Source organism: Mobula hypostoma, chromosome 14 (genome assembly GCF_963921235.1).
Source record: "Mobula hypostoma chromosome 14, sMobHyp1.1, whole genome shotgun sequence".
Taxonomy (NCBI): domain Eukaryota; kingdom Metazoa; phylum Chordata; class Chondrichthyes; order Myliobatiformes; family Myliobatidae; genus Mobula; species Mobula hypostoma.
Window position 1 is genome coordinate 36,654,467 of NC_086110.1, and position 21,654 is coordinate 36,676,120.

Genomic DNA, 21,654 nt, shown 5'->3' on the forward strand with positions numbered 1-21,654 from the left:
ACCTTCATCAATCTGACTCCAAAGCAGCAATGTCAAAAGTAATGCAGCTGATGAAAGACAAATATTGAAGGACTGCAAATAAAGTTCTACTCAGTTAATGCCTCATAGCCAACCTAATGACTTTTAACCAACAGGAGATGTAGAGTGGCTACAGTGGCTGCTCTGTTTCAAAGTCCACCATAAATAGCAACTGTTCATCTCCACAAGAGAACACTGAGTCTAGTTTGATAAGAATAACCTAGACATCTGGAGTCTAACTAAACATAAAGGTAAAGCATACTGTGAAACACTATCAATACTTAAGGGTAAAAAGGCAAGTCTAAGTAAATGTATTTGTAATATTGTGAATCATTTACCTACAGGGATCCAAAGCCTGAAGTCAAATAAAAGTAAAACTTGTGTGGTGAGTGGAAAGAGCACGGAGATTCATCAGCCCACACCTAACCATCACATTTTCTGTCAAAACTATTTGTGACCGAAACATTCAAGCTCCACTCAATTAAAAGCCAAAGTTACAGAGATCTCAGTAGGAAAACAAGTTGTGCAAAGCTTGCTAGATAGATTACTTTTAGGATCTCCTCAGTTAAGACCTTGCCTTGGATTTGAATGTCATTGCCCTTGTTTCACAACAAGCAATCATGTTGGCACATACATCAGTTCACCTCTGATCACAGTCAGCCAGCTCCATTTGGTAAGCCACAGTGTCTACACATACAACACTAGATTTTCAAAATCCTCTACATCAATGCTGTCATGGGAAGAAATTCAATAGAGGACAGAAAGAAAGCTTCAAGGCTACAATCAAATCCTCCTCAAAAAAGATTAACACTGATTTATGGGTGTGATGGATATTTGCTTCCTGGGCCAGGGGCCTTCATGCTTTTGTCAAGTTTGGCTTTCTAAATACAGCAGCGGCCACTTATAAGATCAAACAGTGTAAGATAAGTTTCCAGTTATATCTTTTGTTTAGCATCTGGTTGTAAATGGGAGCCAGTCTTCAGTTCTTCAAATGTAAATGGAAAGCAGTAATCAGTTTGAAGCTAAAACAAGCACTGTCAATAGAGCAGTTTTGCAAACAAGCTCTGTCATTTCTGACTCCTCCCTCCCTTTTCTCAATCTCTCTGTCTCCATCTCTGGAAACCAACTGTCAGCAGACATCTTTTGTAAGCCTATGATTCCCATGGGTATCGTGATTATGCCTCTTCCGGCCCTGTCTCCTGAAAAATGATATTCCCTTTCTTAGTTCATTCATCGCTACCACATCTGTTCCCAGGCTAGGCTTTCCTTTCAGAGAAGTCCTCCTTCTTCAAAGAATGGGGTTTCCCTCCACCACTGATGCTGCCCTCACCCAGATGTCCTCCAGTTCATGGACATCCATGCTCAATCCATCTTCCCTCTGCCTTAACAGTGCTAGAGTTCTTCTTGTCCTTGCCAACCACTCCAACAGCTTCCGCATCCAACGCATCATTCTGACGTCGGGCAGTGAAGCACGGAAGATTTTCCTGCTTCAGGTTTAATTCGGAGAAGAAAGTCTGAGAATCGGAGCGGGAGTGCAGAGGAAGCCATTTTTGAATTTTTGGCTTTTTTTTCCATCGGCTTTCAGAGAGGTGGGACTGCGTAGGCGTGTGACGTCGGGCAGTGAAGCGCGGAAGATTTAAAAGGAACAGAGCCTCATACAACAGGAATTCTGCAGATGCTGGAAATTCAAGCAACACACATAAAAGTTGCTGGTGAACGCAGCAGGCCAGGCAGCATCTCTAGGAAGAGGTGCAGTCGACGCTTCAGGCCGAGACCCTTCATCAGGATTAACTGAAGGAAGAGTGAGTAAGGGATTTGAAAGTTGGAGGGGGAGGGGGAGATCCAAAATGATAGGAGAAGACAGGAGGGGGAGGGATAGAGCCAAGAGCTGGACAGGTGATAGGCAAAAGGGATGCGAGAGGATCATGGGACAGGAGGTCCGGGAAGAAAGACAAGGGGGGGGAACCCAGAGGATGGGCAAGGGGTATATTCAGAGGGACAGAGGGAGAAAAAGGAGAGTGAGAGAAAGAATGTGTGTATAAAAATAAGTAACAGATGGGGTAGGAGGGGGAGGTGGGGCATTAGCGGAAGTTAGAGAAGTTGATGTTCATGCCATCAGGTTGGAGGCTACCCAGACGGAAGATAAGGTGTTGTTCCTCCAACCTGACTGTGGCTTCATCTTTACAGTAGAGGAGGCCGTGGATAGACATATCAGAATGCGAATGGGATGTGGAATTAAAATGTGTGGCCACTGGGAGATCCTGCTTTCTCTGGTGGACAGAGCGTAGATGTTCAGCAAAGCGGTCTCGCTGTCTGCGTCGGGTCTCGCCAATATATAAAAGGCCACATCGGGAGCACCGGACGCAGTATATCACCCCAGCCGACTCACAGGTGAAGTGTTGCCTCACCTGAAAGGATTGGTTGGGGCCCTGAATGGTGGTAAGGGAGGAAGTGTAAGGGCATGTGTAGCACTTGTTCCGCTTACACGGATAAGTGCCAGGAGGGAGATCAGTGGGGACGGATTGGGCGGGGGGGGGGGGGACAAATGGACAAGGTAGTTGCGTAGGGAGCGATCCCTGCGGAATGCAGGGGGGGGGGGAGGGAAAGATGTGCTTAGTGGTGGGATCCCGTTGGAGGTGGCGGAAGTTACGGAGAATAATATGTTGGATCCGGAGGCTGGTGGGGTGGTAGGTGAGCACCAGGGGAACCCTATTCCTAGTGGGGTGGCGGGAGGATGGAGTGAGAGCAGATGTACGTGAAATGGGGGAGATGCGTTTAAGAGCAGAGTTGATAGTGGAGGAAGGGAAGCACCTTTCTTTAAAAAAGGAAGACATCTCCCTCGTCCTGGAATGAAAAGCCTCATCCTGAGAGCAGATGCGGCGGAGACGGAGGAATTGCGAGAAGGGGATGGCGCTTTTGCAAGAGACAGGGTGAGAAGAGGAATAGTCCAGATAGCTGTGAGAGTCAGTAGGCTTATAGTAGACATCAGTGGATAAGCTGTCTCCAGAGACAGAGACAGAAAGATCTAGAAAGGGGAGGGAGGTGTCGGAAATGGACCAGATAAACTTGAGGGCAGGGTGAAAGTTGGAGGCAAAGTTAATAAAGTCAACGAGCTCTGCATGCGTGCAGGAAGCAGCGCCAATGCAGTCGTCGATGTAGCGAAGGAAAAGTGGCGGACAGATACCAGAATAGGCACGGAACATAGATTGTTCCACAAAGCCAACAAAAAGGCAGGCATAGCTAGGACCCATACGGGTGCCCATAGCTACACCTTGAGTTTGAAGGAAGTGGGAGGAGCCAAAGGAGAAATTATTAAGAGTAAGGACTAATTCCGCTAGACGGAGCAGAGTGGTGGTAGAGGGGAACTGATTAGGTCTGGAATCCAAAAAGAAGCGTAGAGCTTTGAGACCTTCCTGATGGAGGATGGAAGTATATAAGGACTGGACATCCATGGTGAAAATAAAGCGGTGGGGGCCAGGGAACTTAAAATCATCGAAAAGTTTAAGAGCGTGAGTAGTGTCACGAACATAGGTCGGAAGGGGTTGAACAAGGGGTGATAAAACCGTGTCGAGGTATGCAGAAACGAGTTCGGTGGGGCAGGAGCAAGCTGAGACAATAGGTCGGCCAGGACAGGCAGGTTTGTGGATCTTGGGTAGGAGGTAGAAACGGGAAGTGCGGGGTGTGGGAACTATAAGGTTGGTAGCAGTGGATGGGAGATCCCCTGAGCGGATAAAGTCGTTGATAGTGTGGGAGACAATGGTCTGGTGCTCCTTAGTGGGGTCACGATCGAGGGGTAAATAAGAGGAGGTATCCGCGAGTTGTCGCTGTGCCTCGGCAAGGTAGAGGCCAGTACGCCAGACGACAACAGCACACCCCTTATCGGCGGGTTTAATAATAAGATTAGGATTAGTGCGGAGGGAGTGGAGAGCAGAGCGTTCCGAAGGAGTGAGGTTGGAATGGGGACAACGTGCGGTGAAGTCGAGACGGTTGATGTCCCGTCGTGTGTCCTCCCCCCTCCCCCCTCTGATCCCAGCTCTCATCCATGCCGGGTCTTTACCATCCCCTCCGACCTTCAACTGTCGGAGGCAGAGCGCTCTGTCCTCAGTAAAGGCCTCACCTTTGTCCCCCTTCGCCCACACCTCAGCGAGTTCCGTGTTCGCCACGATGCGGAACTTTTCTTCCGCCGTCTCCGTCTCCGAGCCTACTTCTTCGGCAAGGACTCTTCCACCCCCACCGATGACCCCTTCTCCCGTCTTCAACCCTCCTCTTCTTCATGGACACCCCGCTCTGGTCTTCTGCCTGCTCTGGATCTCTTTATCGCTAACTGCCGACGGGACATCAACCGTCTCGACTTCACCGCACCTTGTCCCCATTCCAACCTCACTCCTTCTGAACGCTCTGCTCTGCTCTCCACTCCCTCCGCACTAATCCTAACCTTATTATTAAACCCGCCGATAAGGGGGGAGCTGTTGTAGTCTGGCGTACTGACCTCTACCTTGCCGAGGCACAGCGACAACTCGCGGATACCTCCTCTTATTTACCCCTCGATCGTGACCCCACTAAGGAGCACCAGGCCATTATCTCCCACACCATCACCGACTTTATCCGCTCAGGGGATCTCCCATCCACTGCTACCAACCTCATAGTTCCCACACCTCGCACTTCCCGTTTCTACCTCCTACCCAAGATCCACAAACCTGCCTGTCCTGGCCGACCTATTGTCTCAGCTTGCTCCTGCCCCACCGAACTCGTTTCTGCATACCTCGACACGGTTTTATCACCCCTTGTTCAATCCCTTCCGACCTATGTTCGTGACACTTCTCACGCTCTTAAACTTTTCGATGATTTTAAGTTCCCTGGCCCCCATCGCTTTATTTTCACCATGGATGTCCAGTTCCTATATACTTCCATCCCCCATCAGGAAGGTCTCAAAGCTCTACGCTTCGTTTTGGATTCCAGACCTAATCAGTTCCCCTCTACCACCACTCTGCTCCGTCTAGCGGAATTAGTCCTTACTCTTATTAATTTCTCCTTTGGCTCCTCCCACTTCCTCCAAACTAAAGGTGTAGCTATGGGCACCCGTATGGGTCCTAGTTATGCCTGCCTTTTTGTTGGCTTTGTGGAACAATCTATGTTCCGTGCCTATTCTGGTATCTGTCCGCCACTTTTCCTTCGCTACATCGACGACTGAATTGGCGCTGCTTCCTGCACGCATGCAGAGCTCGTTGACTTTATTAACTTTGCCTCCAACTTTCACCCTGCCCTCAAGTTTACCTGGTCCATTTCCGACACCTCCCTCCCCTTTCTAGATCTTTCTGTCTCTGTCTCTGGAGACACCTTATCCACTCATGTCTGCTATAAGCCTACTGACTCTCACAGCTATCTGGACTATTCCTCTTCTCACCCTGTCTCTTGCAAAAACGCTATCCCCTTCTTGCAATTCCTCCGTCTCCGCCGCATCTGCTCTCAGGATGAGGCTTTTCATTCTAGGACGAGGGAGATGTCTTCCTTTTTTAAAGAAAGGGGCTTCCCTTCCTCCACCATCAACTCTGCTCTTAAACGCATCTCCCCCATTTCACGTACATCTGCTTTCACTCCATCCTCCCGCCACCCCACTAGGAATAGGGTTCCCCTGGTGCTCACCTACCACCCCACCAGCCTCCGGGTCCAACATATTATTCTCCGTAACTTCCGCCACCTCCAACGGGATCCCACCACTAAGCACATCTTTCCCTTCCCCCCCCCCCGCATTCCGCAGGGATCGCTCCCTACACAACTCCCTTGTCCATTCGTCCCTCCCATCCGTCCCCACTGATCTCCCTCCTGGCACTTATCCGTGTAAGCGGAACAAGTGCTACACATGCCCTTACACTTCCTTCCTTACCACCATTCAGGGCCCCAAACAGTCCTTCCAGGTGAGGCAACACTTCACCTGTGAGTCGGCTGGGGTGATATACTGCATCCGGTGCTCCCAATGTGGCCTTTTATATATTGGCGAGACCCGACGCCGACTGGGAGACCGCTTTGCTGAACATCTACGCTCTGTCCACCAGAGAAAGCAGGATCTCCCAGTGGCCACACATTTTAATTCCACATCCCATTCCCATTCTGATATATCTATCCACGGCCTCCTCTACTGTAAAGATGAAGCCACACTCAGGTTGGAGGAACAACACCTTATATTCCATCTGGGTAGCCTCCAACCTGATGGCATGAACATCGACTTCTCTAACTTCCGCCAATGCCCCACCTCCCCCTCCTACCCCATCTGTTACTTATTTTTATACACACATTCTTTCTCTCACTCTCCTTTTTCTCCCTCTGTCCCTCTGAATATACCCCTTGCCCATCCTCTGGGTCCCCCCCCCTTGTCTTTCTTCCTGGACCTCCTGTCCCATGATCCTCTCGTATTCCTTTTGCCTATCACCTATCCAGCTCTCGGCTCTATCCCTCCCCCTCCTGTCTTCTCCTATCATTTTGGATCTCCCCCTCCCCCTCCAACTTTCAAATCCCTTACTCACTCTTCCTTAAGTTAGTCCTGACGAAGGGTCTCGGCCTGAAACGTCGACTGCACCTCTTCCTAGAGATGCTGCCTGGCCTTCTGCGTTCACCAGCAACTTTGATGTGTGTTCCTAGAGCCTCATACAGCGGGCTGCATAGTTTGCGGGGGGTGGAGTGAGCCAGGAGCAGAGTGAAGGCTTAAGGGCTTCGGCTCAATGGGCTTAGGCGGAAATGGGTGAGGCGAAGAGGGTTTGGTATTCATGTTTTGTTGTTATTTGAGGAGAGGGGCAGTATGAGTGTGAGGGCAGCTTGTTGTTCTCGGTGCTGGATGTGGGATGTCCTGGAGTCTCCAAGCCTCCCGGACATCCACATCTGTGACAGGTGCACTGAGATGCAGCTCCTAAGGGACCGCGTTAGGGAACTGGAGCTGCTGCTGAATGACCTTTGTCTGGTCAGGGAGAGTGAGGAGGTGATAGAGAGGAGTTACAGGCAGGTGGTCAGACCGGGGCCACGGAAGGCTGACAAGTGGGTCACGGTTAGGAGGGAGAAGGGGAACAGTCAGGTAATAAAGAGTACCCTGGTGACTGTGCCCCTTGACAATAGGTACTCCTGTTTGAGTACTGTTGGGGGGGGGGGACAGCTTACCCGGGGGAAGTGACAATGGCCGTGCCTCCGGCACAGAGTCCGGCCCTGTAGCTCAGAAGGGTAGGGAAAGGAAGAGGAGGGCAGTTGTAATAGGAAACTCGATAGTAAGGGAGTCAGATAAGCGATTCTGTGGATGCAGTCCAGAGACCCGGATGGTAGTTTGCCTCCCTGGTGCCAGGGTCCGGAATGTTTCTGATCGTGTCCAAGATATCCTGAAGTGGGAGGGAGAGGAGCCAGTGGTCGTGGTACATATAGGTACCAATGACATAGGTAGGAAAAGGGAACAGGTCCTGAAAGGAGAATATAGGGAGTTAGGAAGGGAGTTGGGAAAAAGGTCCGCAAAGGTAGTAATCTCGGGATTACTGCCTGTGCCACGTGACAGTGAGAGTAGGAATGCGATGAGGTGGAGGATAAATGCGTGGCTGAGGGATTGGAGCAGGGGGCAGGGATTCAAGTTTTTGGATCATTGGGACCTCTTTTGGTGCAGATGTGACCTGTACAAAAAGGACGGGTTACACTTGAATCCTGGGGGAACCAATATCCTGGCAGGGAGATTTGCGAGGGCTACTGAGGTGACTTTAAACTAGAATGGTTGGGGGGTGGGAATCAAATTAAAGAGACTAGGAGAGAGAAGGTTAGTTCACAACAGGGGACGGGAACCAGTGCAGAGAGTCAGAGGGGTGTAAAATGAGGGTAGAAGCAAAAAGTAGTAAGGTGAAAAGTAAAAGTGGCAGGCCGGCAAATCCAGGGCAAAAATCAAAAAGGGCCACTTTTCAATGTAATTGTATAAGGGTTAAGAGTGTTGTAGAAGTGAGCCTGAAGGCTTTGTGTGTCAATGCAAGGAGCATTCGTAACAAGGTGGATGAATTAAAAGTGCAGATTGTTATTAATGAATATGATATAGTTGGGATCACAGAGACATGGCTCCAGGTGACCAAGGATGGGAGCTCAACATTCAGGGATATTCAATATTCAGGAGGGATAGACATGAAAGAAAAGGAGGTGGGGTAGCATTGCTGGTTAGAGAGGAGATTAACGCAATAGAAAGGAAGGACATTAGCTGGGAGAATGTGGAATCGATATGGCTAGAGCTGCATAACACTAAGGGGCTGCAAACGCTGGTGGGAGTTGTGTATAGGCCACCTAACAGCAGTAGTGAGGTTGGGGATGGTATTAAACAGGAAATTAGAAATGCGTGCAATAAAGGAACAGCAGTTATAATGGGTGACTTCAATCTACATAGAGATTGGGTGAACCAAATTGGTAAGGGTGCTGAGGAAGGGATTTCTTGGAATGTTTGCGGGATGATTTTTTGGACCAACATGTCGAGGAATCAACTAGAGAGCAGGCTATTCAAGACTGGGTATTGAGCAATGAGGAAGGGTTAATTAGCAATCTTGTTGTGAGAGGCCCCTTGGGTAAGAGTGACCATAATTTGGTGGAATTGTTCATTAAGATGGAGAGTGACATAGTTAATTCAGAAACAAAGGTCCTGAACTTAATGAACTTTGAAGGTATGAGACATGAATTAGCTAAGATAGACTGGCAAATGACACTTAAAGGGTTGACGGTGGATATGCAATGGCAAGCATTTTAATATCGCATAGATGAACTACAACAATTGTTCATCCCAGTTTGGCAAAAGAATAAATCAGGGAAGGTAGTGCACCCGTGGCTGACAAGGGAAATTAGGGATAGTATCAATTCCGAAGAAGAAGCATACAAATTAGCCAGAAAAAGTGGTTCACCTGAGGACTGGGAGAAATTCAGAGTCCAACAGAGGAGGACAAAGGGCTTAATTAGGAAAGAGAAAAAAGATTATGAGAGAAAACTGGCAGGAAACATAAAAACTGCCTGTAAAAGCTTTTATAGATATGTGAAAAGAAAAAGATTGGTTAAGACAAATGTAGGTCCCCTACAGACAGAAACAGGTGAATTGATCATGGGGAACAAGGACATGGCAGACCAATTGAATAACTACTTTGGTTCTGTCTTCACTAAGGAGGACATAAATAATCTTCCAGAAATAGTAGGGGACAGAGGGTCCAGTGAGATGGAGGAACTGAGGGAAATACATGTTAGTAGGGAAGTGGTGTTAGGTAAATTGAAGGGATTAAAGGCAGATAAATCCCCAGGGCCAGATGGTCTGCATCCCAGAGTGCTTAAGAAAGTAGCCCAAGAAATAGTGGATGCATTAGTGATAATTTTTCAAAACTCTTTAGATTCTGGACTAGTTCCTGAGGATTGGAGGGTGGCTAATGTAACCCTACTTTTTAAAAAAGGAGGGAGAGAGAAACCAGGGAATTATAGACCAGTTAGCCTAACATCGGTGGTGGGGAAAATGCTAGAGTCAGTTATCAAAGATGTGATAACAGCACATTTGGAAAGCGGTGAAATCATCGAACAAAGTCAGCATGGATTTGTGAAAGGAAATTCATGTCTGACGAATCTCACAGAATTTTTTGAGGATGTAACTAGTAGAGTGGATAGGGGAGAACCAGTGGATGTAGTATATTTGGATTTTCAAAAGGTTTTTGACAAGGTCCCACACAGGAGATTAGTGTGCAAACTTAAAGCACACGGTATTGGGGGTAAGGTATTGATGTGGATAGAGAATTGATTGGCAGACAGGAAGCAAAGAGTGGGAATAATCGGGACCTTTTCAGAATGGCAGGCAGTGACTAGTGGGGTACCGCAAGGCTCAGTGCTGGGACCCCAGTTGTTTACAATATATATTAATGACTTAGATGAGGGAATTAAATGCAGCATCTCCAAGTTCGTGGATGATACGAAGCTGGGCAGCAGTTTTTGCTGTGAGGAGGATGCTAAGAGGATGCAGGGTGACTTGGATAGGTTAGGTGAGTGGGCAAATTCATGGCAGATGCAATTTAATGTGGATAAATGTGAGGTTATCCACTTTGGTGGCAAAAACAGGAAAACAGATTATTATTTGAATGGTGGCGGATTAGGAAAAGGGGAGGTGCAACGAGACCTGGGTGTCATTATACACCAGTCATTGAAAGTGGGCATGCAGGTACAGCAGGCAGTGAAAAAGGCGAATGGTATGTTGGCATTCATAGCAAGAGGATTCGAGTACAGGAGCAGGGAGGTACTACTGCAGTTGTACAAGGCCTTGGTGAGACCACACCTGGAGTATTGTGTGCAGTTTTGGTCCCCTAATCTGAGGAAAGACATCCTTGCCATAGAGGGAGTACAAAGAAGGTTCACCAGATTGATTCCTGGGATGGCAGGACTTTCATATGATGAAAGACTGGATCGACTGGGCTTATATTCATTGGAATTTAGAAGATTGAGGGGGGATCTTATTGAAACGTATAAAATCCTCAAAGGATTGGACAGGCTAGATGCAGGAAGATTGTTCCCGATGTTCGGGAAGTCCAGAACGAGGAGTCACAGTTTGAGGATAAAGGGGAAGCCTTTTACGACCGAGATTAGGAAAAACTTCTTCACACAGAGTGTGGTGAATCTGTGGAATTCTCTGCCACAGGAAACAGTTGAGGCCAGTTCATTGGCTATATTTAAGAGGGAGTTAGATATGGCCCTTGTGGCTAAAGGGATCAAGGGGTATGGAGGGAAGGCTGGTACAGGGTTCTGAGTTGGATGATCAGCCTTGATCGTACTGAATGGCTGTGCAGGCTCGAAGGGCCAAATGGCCTACTCCTGCACCTATTTTCTGTGTTTCTATGTTTCTCTGCAACGCCCACCATCTCCAAAGAGATCCGACCACTAAACACGTTTTTACTTCTGCCCAACTCTTTGTTTTCTGCAAGGATCACTCCCTCTGTGATTCCCCTGTCTATTTGTCCCTCCCTCTAATCTCATTCCTGGCACTTATCCCTACAAGAAGCCAAAGTGAGACACCTGTCTCCTTCCTCAGCTCCATTTAGGGCCCCGAACAGTACTTCCAAGTGAGGCAACACTTCACCTGCAAAACTGCTGGGGTCATCTATTGTATCCGCTGCTCCTGTTGCAACTTATAGGTCTCCACAACTGGGGGTTCTGCTTCATTGAGCACCTCCTCTCCATCTGCCAAAAGTGGAACTTATAGTGTCCCAACATTTTAATTCCCAAAACTTTTTCTGTTCTGACATGTTCGTCCATGGCCTCCTGTTGTACCATGATGAGGCCACCCTCTAGCCCTCTAGGTAGAGAAGCAACACCTTATATCTAGGTAGCCTACAACCTGATGGCATGAATATTAATTCCTCCTTCTGTTAAAATTCCTCCCCACCCCACTTCCCTCTTCTTCTATTCCCCACTCTTCTCACTTCCCTATCACCTCCCTCTGGTGCCCCTCCTCCTTCCTTTTCTCATATGGTGCATTCTCCTCTCCTATCGGATTCCTTCATCTCCAGTTCTTTATATTTCCTATCCACCTGGTTTCACCCATCACCTTTTACCTGTCCTTCTTCCCCTCCCCCACTTTTTATTCTGTTATATTCTTCCTTCCTTTCCAGTCCCAAAGAAGGGTCTCGGCCAAACACTTTGACTGTCTGTTCATTTCCATGGATGCTGCCTGACCTGCTGAGTGCCTCCAGCATTTTGTTTTTATTGCTCTGTATATAGCAGACACGATGTTGGCCATTGCACCTGGTTTGTTGCTGCTCAAGACATGCAGTGTAAAACAATGGATTATTTAATTGTTTCAAACAGGCAGTGCCGACTAAGTTGCTTAGTTCAAAGAAGCTTGTATATTAGATGGAGTCAAAACATTTTGGTTATCAATAACTGCTCTATTAATAAGTTGGGAGTTTTATACACTCAGGGAAGTTAATTGTGTTTTTTTCACATTTCACAGCATTCACAAGTAACAGCATTAATTGTGGGTAGATGGGATCTATGTCTCGAAGGAATGTTGAGACCATTTGTGTAAAACGGGTACCTGAGGAAATATCAGATACATGTGAAGCCACCAAGTGGCAAAAGAAAAAACAATGTAAATGTAGACATTAGTTCAGGCTTATTAGGAATGGGGTAGGGAACACCAAGTTTAGAACCTGTGGTCAGCAAACCCAATACCATCACATTTGGTGCCCTACATGGTCACATTGTACCAAAAGTACAATTTTAGAAAAAAATATTATTTAGCAGTAGTCCAGCTCTGAGAGCTCTTGACAAGTGCTATGGCACCTCACCTAGTACAATAAAATGGATGACACCCTGATTTCCAGCATTTGCGCAGGCAAATGCTGGTCGATATCTTAAATTTGTTAGTAGCAGAGCAGGAATATTCCATTTGTTCCTCATATGAACATAATGAATATTTTATTCTTCAAGTCAGAGCCTGGAATGACAAAGGGATAGAACATGGAGTAGGGTGCAGTTTGAACAGACCAGATCCCGTTGCTGGACTCAGACCATCACAAATTGTACCAGATCCCAACAATGTAGCAATAATTCATGCCTGGAGACAACAGATTGGTCCCTTTGTAGATAAAAACCAAACACCCAGGTAGAGATCACACGCTGAAGCGATAGAACCTGGTGACACATAACCTAATCCCAATACATGGGGTATTATGTTTTCCTTCCGGGCACACATGAGATATTCTCCTACAACATAGATAGTTAGACACTAGATACAGGCCACAACTTTTAGCTCCAACACCACCCATTCTTTGCAGAAGGAATTCTTAGAACAAGGTATTTCTTCTGGGACAGAGAGAACATTCAGAGGCCCCCCATCGATATTACGGAGAAGAGTATGCAATGGAACACACAGCACGAGGCTTGTTTCATCTTTCACTCTCTAAGTATATAAACAGACAGCACCCATCCCAAATGTCCACCCCCCTCCCCTGCAGCTCAGGGAAAACAAAACGTAAAGAAAAGGAAGGCCAACATTAATGAAATGAAAACTGCACAGAATGTCATCAAGAGCTCTACTCACAATGCTCCATCTGACAAATAAGATACAGGCATACCTGGTCTCACCTTTCTATATGCCAAAGATCAGATTTTTGGTAAATTTCAACCCTGCCATTTTGATACAGGTGCAAACATGTCAATACTGAATTCTGATATTATTAAAAGGTGATAAACCAGGGGAGTCAACAGGGAAAACAACAGAAGTACCTGGAAAAATGAAATGCATTTTGTTTTTACCCCCCAAAAAATGATGAGGCACTGGAGAAGTTGATGAATGGAGCTTAGCAAGCAATCGATCTCTGGATAAGAGATTTAAAACATCTTGTTCTGCAAATTCATGTTTCTGCAAACACTGCTGTAGCCATCTGCAATAATGATCTGCTATAAGGTCCCTTGAATTATGTCTAAAAAAGTAAATGCAACAGAACTAGTCTTGATACATACTGTCTCTAATTATATTAGGAATGAGGTAGAAAGAAATCTTCCCATCTGGTCAAGTACTGGATGGAGAACACACAGAGGTAAACTGCTTCGATATTTGTCCAGTTGAAAGAATATTAATTAATGAATATAACTGCTTTGACCACTAGTATAGGTGTTACACATCCCACAACATAGCACAGGCCTCTTACACAACTATAATAATAAACTGAAATAAGAAGTAAAACAAGCTGTCGGGATGGATCTCACATGGTAAGGGAGGCCAGGCTTTTGGTAGTAACTAAGTAGCAATTAAGAAATAGTCAGGATGCATTTTTAAGAATTCTAGATACTACTGAATCCAATTACAAATGATTTCCAACGTGATACAAATATGAAGCTGATTGTGGAGGTAAGGTTGGGAACAGAACCCCAAAAAGAATAAGAGGCAAATACCCCTGCCCCCAAATGTGAAGCACTGATTCGAGAAACTCACTAAGGATCTCAATACAATCATGGCTATGGACAAGTCATTCATGCGAAATTACTGGTGGCCTTACATAGCAAAGGCAAAGGGCTGGAGAAGGAGGACTCTGACAGGAGAGGAGAATAGACCATGGGAGAAAGGGAAGGAGCAGAGACACCAGGGAGAGGTGAAAAGCAGGTAAGAAGAAGAGATAAGAGGCCAGAGTGGGGAATGGAAGAGGGAAGGGGGAGGAGAGAATACCAGAAGGAGAAATGGATCTTCATGCTATCAGGTTGGAGGCTACTTGGACAGAAATATGAGGTGTTGATCTTCCAACTTGAGAGTGGCCTCATCATGGTACAAGAGGAGGCCATGGATTGACGTGTTGGAACAGGAATGGGAAAAGAAAGTAAAATGGTTGTTTACTGGGAAACTCTGCTTTTGAATATGGAATGGAGTTGCTTGACAAAGCCGTTCCCCAGTTTATGTTGGATCTCACCAATGTAGAGGAGGCCGCATCAGGAACTCTGGATACATTTAGAAGACCGCAACAGATTTGCAGGTGAGTGTTGCCTCACCTGGAAGGACTGTAGGAAGTTGTTCATTTCAATTTTTTTCAGCTAGGACCTTTTCACCTTTTATGTATGTTATTATATTGTAAAATTATGTAACTGAGGGATATAATTTTCTGTAATCTAGTCTTTGAAGTTTGCTTAGTTACAGTATAATCTCCCTTTACTGATGGTACCCATGGCTTAAGGTGGTTGTTTGAGTTTGGAACTTTGTGATCAGCAAAAGCAACACTATCACATGGGAATCCTCATTTCGAGAATGGTCACTGTGGTGCTGAAGAACTCTGGAGCGCACTGAGAACACTGAACTACTCTGGAAGCAAAGTGTCAACCATGTGCAATAATCTGAGATAATTCACCTACCCTATCAAGCTCCCCCGTGGCAGAATTGGACAACAGCCACCTCAGAGCCCTTTACCGAAAGTGGAAGCATGTCATCCTTGCCTTGAAGACTGCCTACACCGCAGCATACCTTCATATTCAAGTGATCCCCTCTGTTATAAAGCTGCCTTTGCAGTGCCAAATATCTGATTTTGCAGGATGAATAAAGAATACATATATTATTCATGTAAAATGCATATAGCACCATTATATTTACATCCTTCTAACGATGGTTTGTGGCCCTTTCTAATATCACAGCTTTTTTTAATCTAAGAAACTAATTACTTCCACAAACACTATACTCACCATCTTTCTAACTTGAATCCTAGAGTTTTCTTCAGAATGAGAAATATACAACTGGGAACTTAAAAGAAAAAAAGAATTTATGTTCTTTCTTTCTTATGTGTTTATCTCATTTAATATTTGAATTAATTGTTAAAGTTGATGTAAATACATCACACTTAAAACTGTTGAATAAAGCTGGTAAGTAATCATGAGAGTACTTCTAACAAGATTCAATAACTGGAATATACTGGTATCCTTCTGTCTAGTGTTTCATCTGCCTCCACTCTCCATTCATAGTAATTCTATCAAGACAACCATTTCAAAATTACTTTTTTTTTGCAAGGGAATAATATGCATAATTGGTTTCTGGTCCATGATTCACTAATGGAATGCATCCCTTCATTACTTTGATTTATTTATGTATAATTGTGAACTTTTATCATTTATTTTGAAAATTTACTTTAAATTTGTTAAGCATTTCTTCAGAATTCCCAGTTAATATGACACAAATGATAGTTGATAACATGCATACTGGTTCCCAGGAGAGCATACTGCACTAATTTGTTGCCTTATGCATATTTCTTGTGGAGACTCAGTAATACTAATAGATTCACTAAAATAAGTTGTTTTCTAAAATTGTTATCACGTGCAACTCCAAATGGCTTACTCTATTCCTCAATGTTTTTGGGACATTTGTTGCCTTTGCGGGATATTTTTAATTCCATTTTTGTCAATACTTTATACTTTGTTGTCACCAAACAATTGGTAATAGAACATACAATCATCACAGCGATATTTGATTCTGCGCTTCACACACCCTGGATTACAAATATTAAATATTAAAAATAGTTAAAATTAGTAAATATTAAAAATTTAAATTATAAATCATAAATAGAAAATAGAAAAATGGGAAGTAAGGTAGTGCAAAAAAACCAAGAGGCAGGTCCGGATATTTGGAGGGTACGGCCCAGATCCGGGTCAGGATCCGTTCAGCAGTCTTATCACAGTTGGAAAGAAGCTGTTCCCAAATCTGGCCGTATGAGTCTTCAAGCTCCTGAGCCTTCTCCTGGAGGGAAGAGGGACGAAAAGTGTGCTGGCTGGGTGGGTCGTGTCCTTGATTATCCTGGCAGCACTGCTCCGACAGTGTGCGGTGTAAAGTGAGTCCACGGATGGAAGATTGGTTTGTATGATGTGCTGCGCTGTGTTCACGATCTTCTGCAGCTTCTTTCCGTCTTGGACAGGACAACTTCCATACCAGGTTGTGATGTACCCTAGAAGAATGCTTTCTACGGTGCATCTATAAAAATTAGTGAGGGTTATAGGGGACAGGCCAAATTTCTTTAGTTTTCTCAGGAAGTAAAGGCGCTGGTGAACCTTCTTGACGGTGAACTCTGCTTGGTTGGACCAAGTCAGGTCATTTGTGATATTGACCCCAAGGAACTTAAAGCTTTTGACCTGTTCCACATGTGCACCACAGATGTAAATTGGGTCATGCTGTCCACTACTCCTTCTGAAGTCAACAACCAATTCCTTCGTCTTGCTGATGTTGAGCTATAGGTTATTGTCTTCGCACCATGCCACCAGGTTCTTAATTTCCTCTCTGTACTCAAACTCATCATTACCCGAGATACGGCCTACAATTGTTGTGTCATCAGCAAACTTATATATTGAGTTTGATGGAAACTTGGCTACACGATCATGGGTGTACAGTGAGTACAGCAGGGGGCTGACTACACAGCCTTGTGGGGCACCGGTGCTCAGAGTGATTGTAGAGGAGAGCTTGTCCCTTATTTTTACAGCCTGGGTCCTGTCTGTGAGGAAGTTGAAGATCCAGCTGCAGATCTGAGTGCTAAGGCCCAGGTTCCGGAGCTTAGGAATCAGTTTATTTGGAATGATGGTATTAAAGGCAGAGCTGTAGTCAATGAAAAGGAGCCTTATGTATGCGTCTTTATTCTCCAGGTGTTCTAAGGAGGAATGTAAGGCCAGAGGGATGGCATCTGCGTTGACCTGTTGCTCTGGTAGGCGAATTGCAAAGCGTCAGGGTTGACCGGTAGGCTGTGGCTGATGTGTGCCATAACCAATCTCTCAAAGCACTTCACAGCAATTGATGTCAGAGCCACAGGTCGATAGTCATTCAGGCATGCCACCTTGCTCTTCTTCGGCACTGTGATTATCATTGCCTTCTTAAAACACGAGGGGATCTTAGACTGACGCAAGGAACAGTTGAAGATGTCAGCAAACACTCCAGCTAGCTCGCTTGCACAGGTCCGGAGAATCCGTCTTGGGACGCCATCTGGTCGCCTTCCTTGGATTTATCTTCAGGAAGGCCCTTCTAACGTCCTCCTCGGTGATGATGAATCTCGATGCCGCCAGGTCCGGTTCATCCGGAGGGAGCAGGACGCTCCTCTTCTGTTCGAATCTTGCGTAGAATACTTTAAATTTGTCAGGAAGAGAAACACCACAGTTATTGATATTCCCAGCCTTTTCTTTGTGCCCAGTGATCTCAGTTAGACCCTGCCATAGTCTACTGGTGTCCCTTTGGTTAGCCTGGGCTTCCAACTTGGCTCGATATTGCCTCTTGGTGCCCCTAATAGCTTTCCAGAGTTCACGCCTGGATTCCGTGTAGCGACTGGTATCCCCAGACCTAAAAGCCGCAGCTCCAGCCTTTAAAAGGGACTTACAATATACAGTAAACATATAAGAAATTGTATTTCAGACAGATTTGTCAATTTGCATTCACAGGTGTGAAAGGTCTATCACACAAGGGCATCAGACATAAGAAAACAATGACTACATATGGTGATGTTGTGACGAGAGACCTAGGTGACAATGGTAAGGACCCGGATGCTGGAGTATCCAAGACTAGACTTGATACCCCATTTCAAGATTGAGACAAGGACTTGACTAGATGCTAGGCAAGAATCCAAATGAGACAGAAATCCAAAAACGCTATTGCAGACTGAACTAAAGTTGGTCTGACTATTGAGCACTGAAACCGCATTCAGGTGCTCTTTAAGTATTAAAATACTGGCACCAAAACATGGTTGACAATATGTGGAGCATGCCTGGATCTTTAAAGGGGCATCAGAGTGTCTAAACCCGGAAGCTGGTGCCACTGGGCGCATACCATAACAGATGTAGTGCCACCAAACAGGTATGTGAGGCCTCACAAATAGCTTCTCTTGCCCCAAGTGTCATGAATTCCAAAGTGTCAAGCCAGCCATTCCTGAAATCCAGACTATAGCGCTGCAACATCGAGGTGACACTCTTTCAGGTTAAATATTCAATCCTTGCCATGTCTAGCTTGTCAGCTGCTTATCAGTCTCCTGGCCAAGATAAATAGCAACTTCTTCTGTTAAAATGAATTTTTATCAGGTGCTTTATTGCATTTCTTTTTATTACACTTGTTGAGAGCAATTTGTTTGCTACATTTCTCAGTCACTTTCAGTTGTGATTAAATCTGAAATTAAATCATTGTCTATGAAGTGTTTTTGGCTTTGGAAAGTAAGCAACATATTGCATTTTCATAATCATTATTCAAGCTGGTTTAAATACTCAATGGATATGTCTGTGTATTATTGCTATGCATAAAAATGGTTAGTTTCATTCCAATTCAGATAATATCAACAAGATTGTGATTATGAAATAAAACAAATAGCTAACCATGCAGAGTTTATATGGACACATCTTTTAAAAACTTGACAAGGTATGAAAAGCTGTGCTGACAAAGTCTCCAGCCATCCTGCTCAGCATAGAAATCATACGAGTAGACAACTGGGAGAGAGACACTGTCAATGGGAGCTTTGAAGGATGACTGTTTCACCAATGTGGGATGAGGTAAAGAGAAGCAATCAGAAGAAGAACAGCTGGATTGGTCAACCCATGGCCTTCATCTTGTGCAGCACAGGGGCCATGCCAGAGTGTGGCATGCAAGCCATATTAGACAATATTCACCACAGCAGACCATCAAGGCATGAGCCATCATCCTACAGGTTGGAACCCTGCAAGGTAAACTGCTTCCAATATTTAATGCAGCAGAATTTTTTTTAGCCTACCGAAGTCTGCTGTTAAATGCAATGCCAGCTAGATCAAGAAATGCATTCAGCATAAGAAAGCTCCCCACCCCCACCCCCCGCCAAGCTATGAAGTTATTCCCCTACTATTTTTGAATGTTAGGCTGTCTTTAAAGAGTATGAACTCTTGCAAGGCAGAAGGACCCGATGGAGTACCAGGTAACGCTCTGAAAACCTGTGCCAACCAACTGGCGGGAGTATTCAAGGACATTTTCAACTTCTCACTGCTACGGGCAGAAGTTCCCACTTGCTTCAAAAAGGTAACAATTATACCAGCGCCTAAGAAGAATAAGGTAAGCTGCCTTAATAACTATTGCCCGGTGGCACTCACATCGAAAGTGATGAAATACTTTGAGAGGTTGGTCATGACTAGACTGAACTCCTGCCTCAGCAAGGACCTGGACCCATTTCAATTTGCCTGTTGCCACAATAGGTCAACGGCAGATGCAATCGCAATGGCTCTTCACATGGCTTTAGACCACCTAGACAACACAAACACCTATGTCAGGAAGCTGTTCATCAATAATAGTTCAACATTTAATACCATCATTTCTTCAATGCTGATTGAGAGGTTACAGAACCTGGGCCTCTGTACCTTCCTCTGTAATTGGATCCTTGACTTCTTAACCGGAAGACCAAAATCTGTGCGGATTGGTGATAACATCTCCTCCTCGCTGACAATCAACACTGGTGCACCTCAGGGGTGTGTATTTAGCCCATAGAAAACCATAGAAACCATAGAAAAAAACTACAGCACAGAAACAGACCTTTTGGCCCTTCTTGGCTGTGCCGAACCATTTTCTGCCTAGTCCCACTAACCTGCACACGGACCATATCCCTCCATACACCTCCCATCCATGTATCTGTTCAATTTATTCTTAAATGTTAAAACAGAACCCACATTTACCACCTCGTCTGGCGGCTCATTCCATACTCCCACCACTCTCTGTGTGAAGAAGCCCCCCGTAATGTTCCCTTTAAACTTTTCCCCCCTCACCCTTAACCCATGTCCTCTGGTTTTTTTCCTCCCCTTGCCTCAGTGGAAAAAGTCTACTTGCATTCACTCTATCTATACCCATCATAATTTTATATACCTCTATCAAATCCCCCTCATTCTTCTACGCTTCAGGGAATAAAGTCCTAACCTATTCAACTTTTCTCTGTAACTGAGTTTCTCAAGTCCCGGCAACATCCTTGTAAACCTTCTCTGCACTCTTTCAACCTTATTTATATCCTTCCTGTAATTTGGTGACCAAAACTGTCGCAATACTTCAGATTTGGCCTCACCAATGCCTTATACAACCTCATCAGAACATTCCAGCTCTTATACTCAATACTTTGATTAATAAAGGCCAATGTACCAAAAGCTCTCTTTACGACCCTATCTACCTGTGACGCCACTTTTAGGGAATTTTGTATCTGTATTCCCAGATCCCTCTGTTCTACTGCACTCCTCAGTGCCTTACCATTAACCCTGTATGTTCTACCTTGGTTTGTCCTTCCAACGTGCAATGCCTCACACTTGTCTGTATTAAACTCCATCTGCAATTTTTCAGCCCATTTTTCCAGCTGGTCCAAGTCCCTCTGCAGGCTCTGAAAACCTTCCTCACTGTCTACTACACCTCCAATCTTTGTATCATCAGCAAATTTGCTGATCCAATTTACCACATTATCATCCAGATCATTGATACAGATGACAGATGACAGATAACAATGGACCCAGCACTGATCCCTGTGGCACACCAGTAGTCACAGGCCTCCACTCGGAGAAGCAATTCTCTACTACAACTGTTTGGCTTCTTCCATTGAGCCAATGTCTAATCCAATTTACCACCTCTCCATGTATACCTAGCGACTGAATTTTCCTAACTAACCTCCCATGCGGGACCTTGTCAAAGGCCTTACTGAAGTCCATGTAGACAATATCCACTGCCTTCCCTTCATCCACTTTCCTGGTAACCTCCTTGAAAAACTCCAATAGATTGGTCAAACATGACCTACCATGCACAAAGCCATGTTGACTCCCCCTAATAAGTCCCAGTCTATCCAAATGCTTGTAGATTCTGTCTCTTAGTACTCCCTCCAATAACTTACCTACTACCGACGTTAAACTTACCGGCCTATAATTTCCTGGATTACTTTTCGATCCTTTTTTAAACAACGGAACAACATGAGCCACTCTCCAATCCTCCGGCACCTCACCTGTAGACAATGACATTTTAAATATTTCTGCCAGGGCCCCTGCAATTTCAACACTAGTCTCCTTCAAGTTCCGAGGGAACACCCTGTCAGGTCCCAGGGATTTATCCACTTTAATTTTCCTCAAGACAGCAAGCACCTCCTCCTTTTCAATCTGTACAGTTTCCATGATCTCACTACTTGTTTCCCTTAATTTCATAGACTT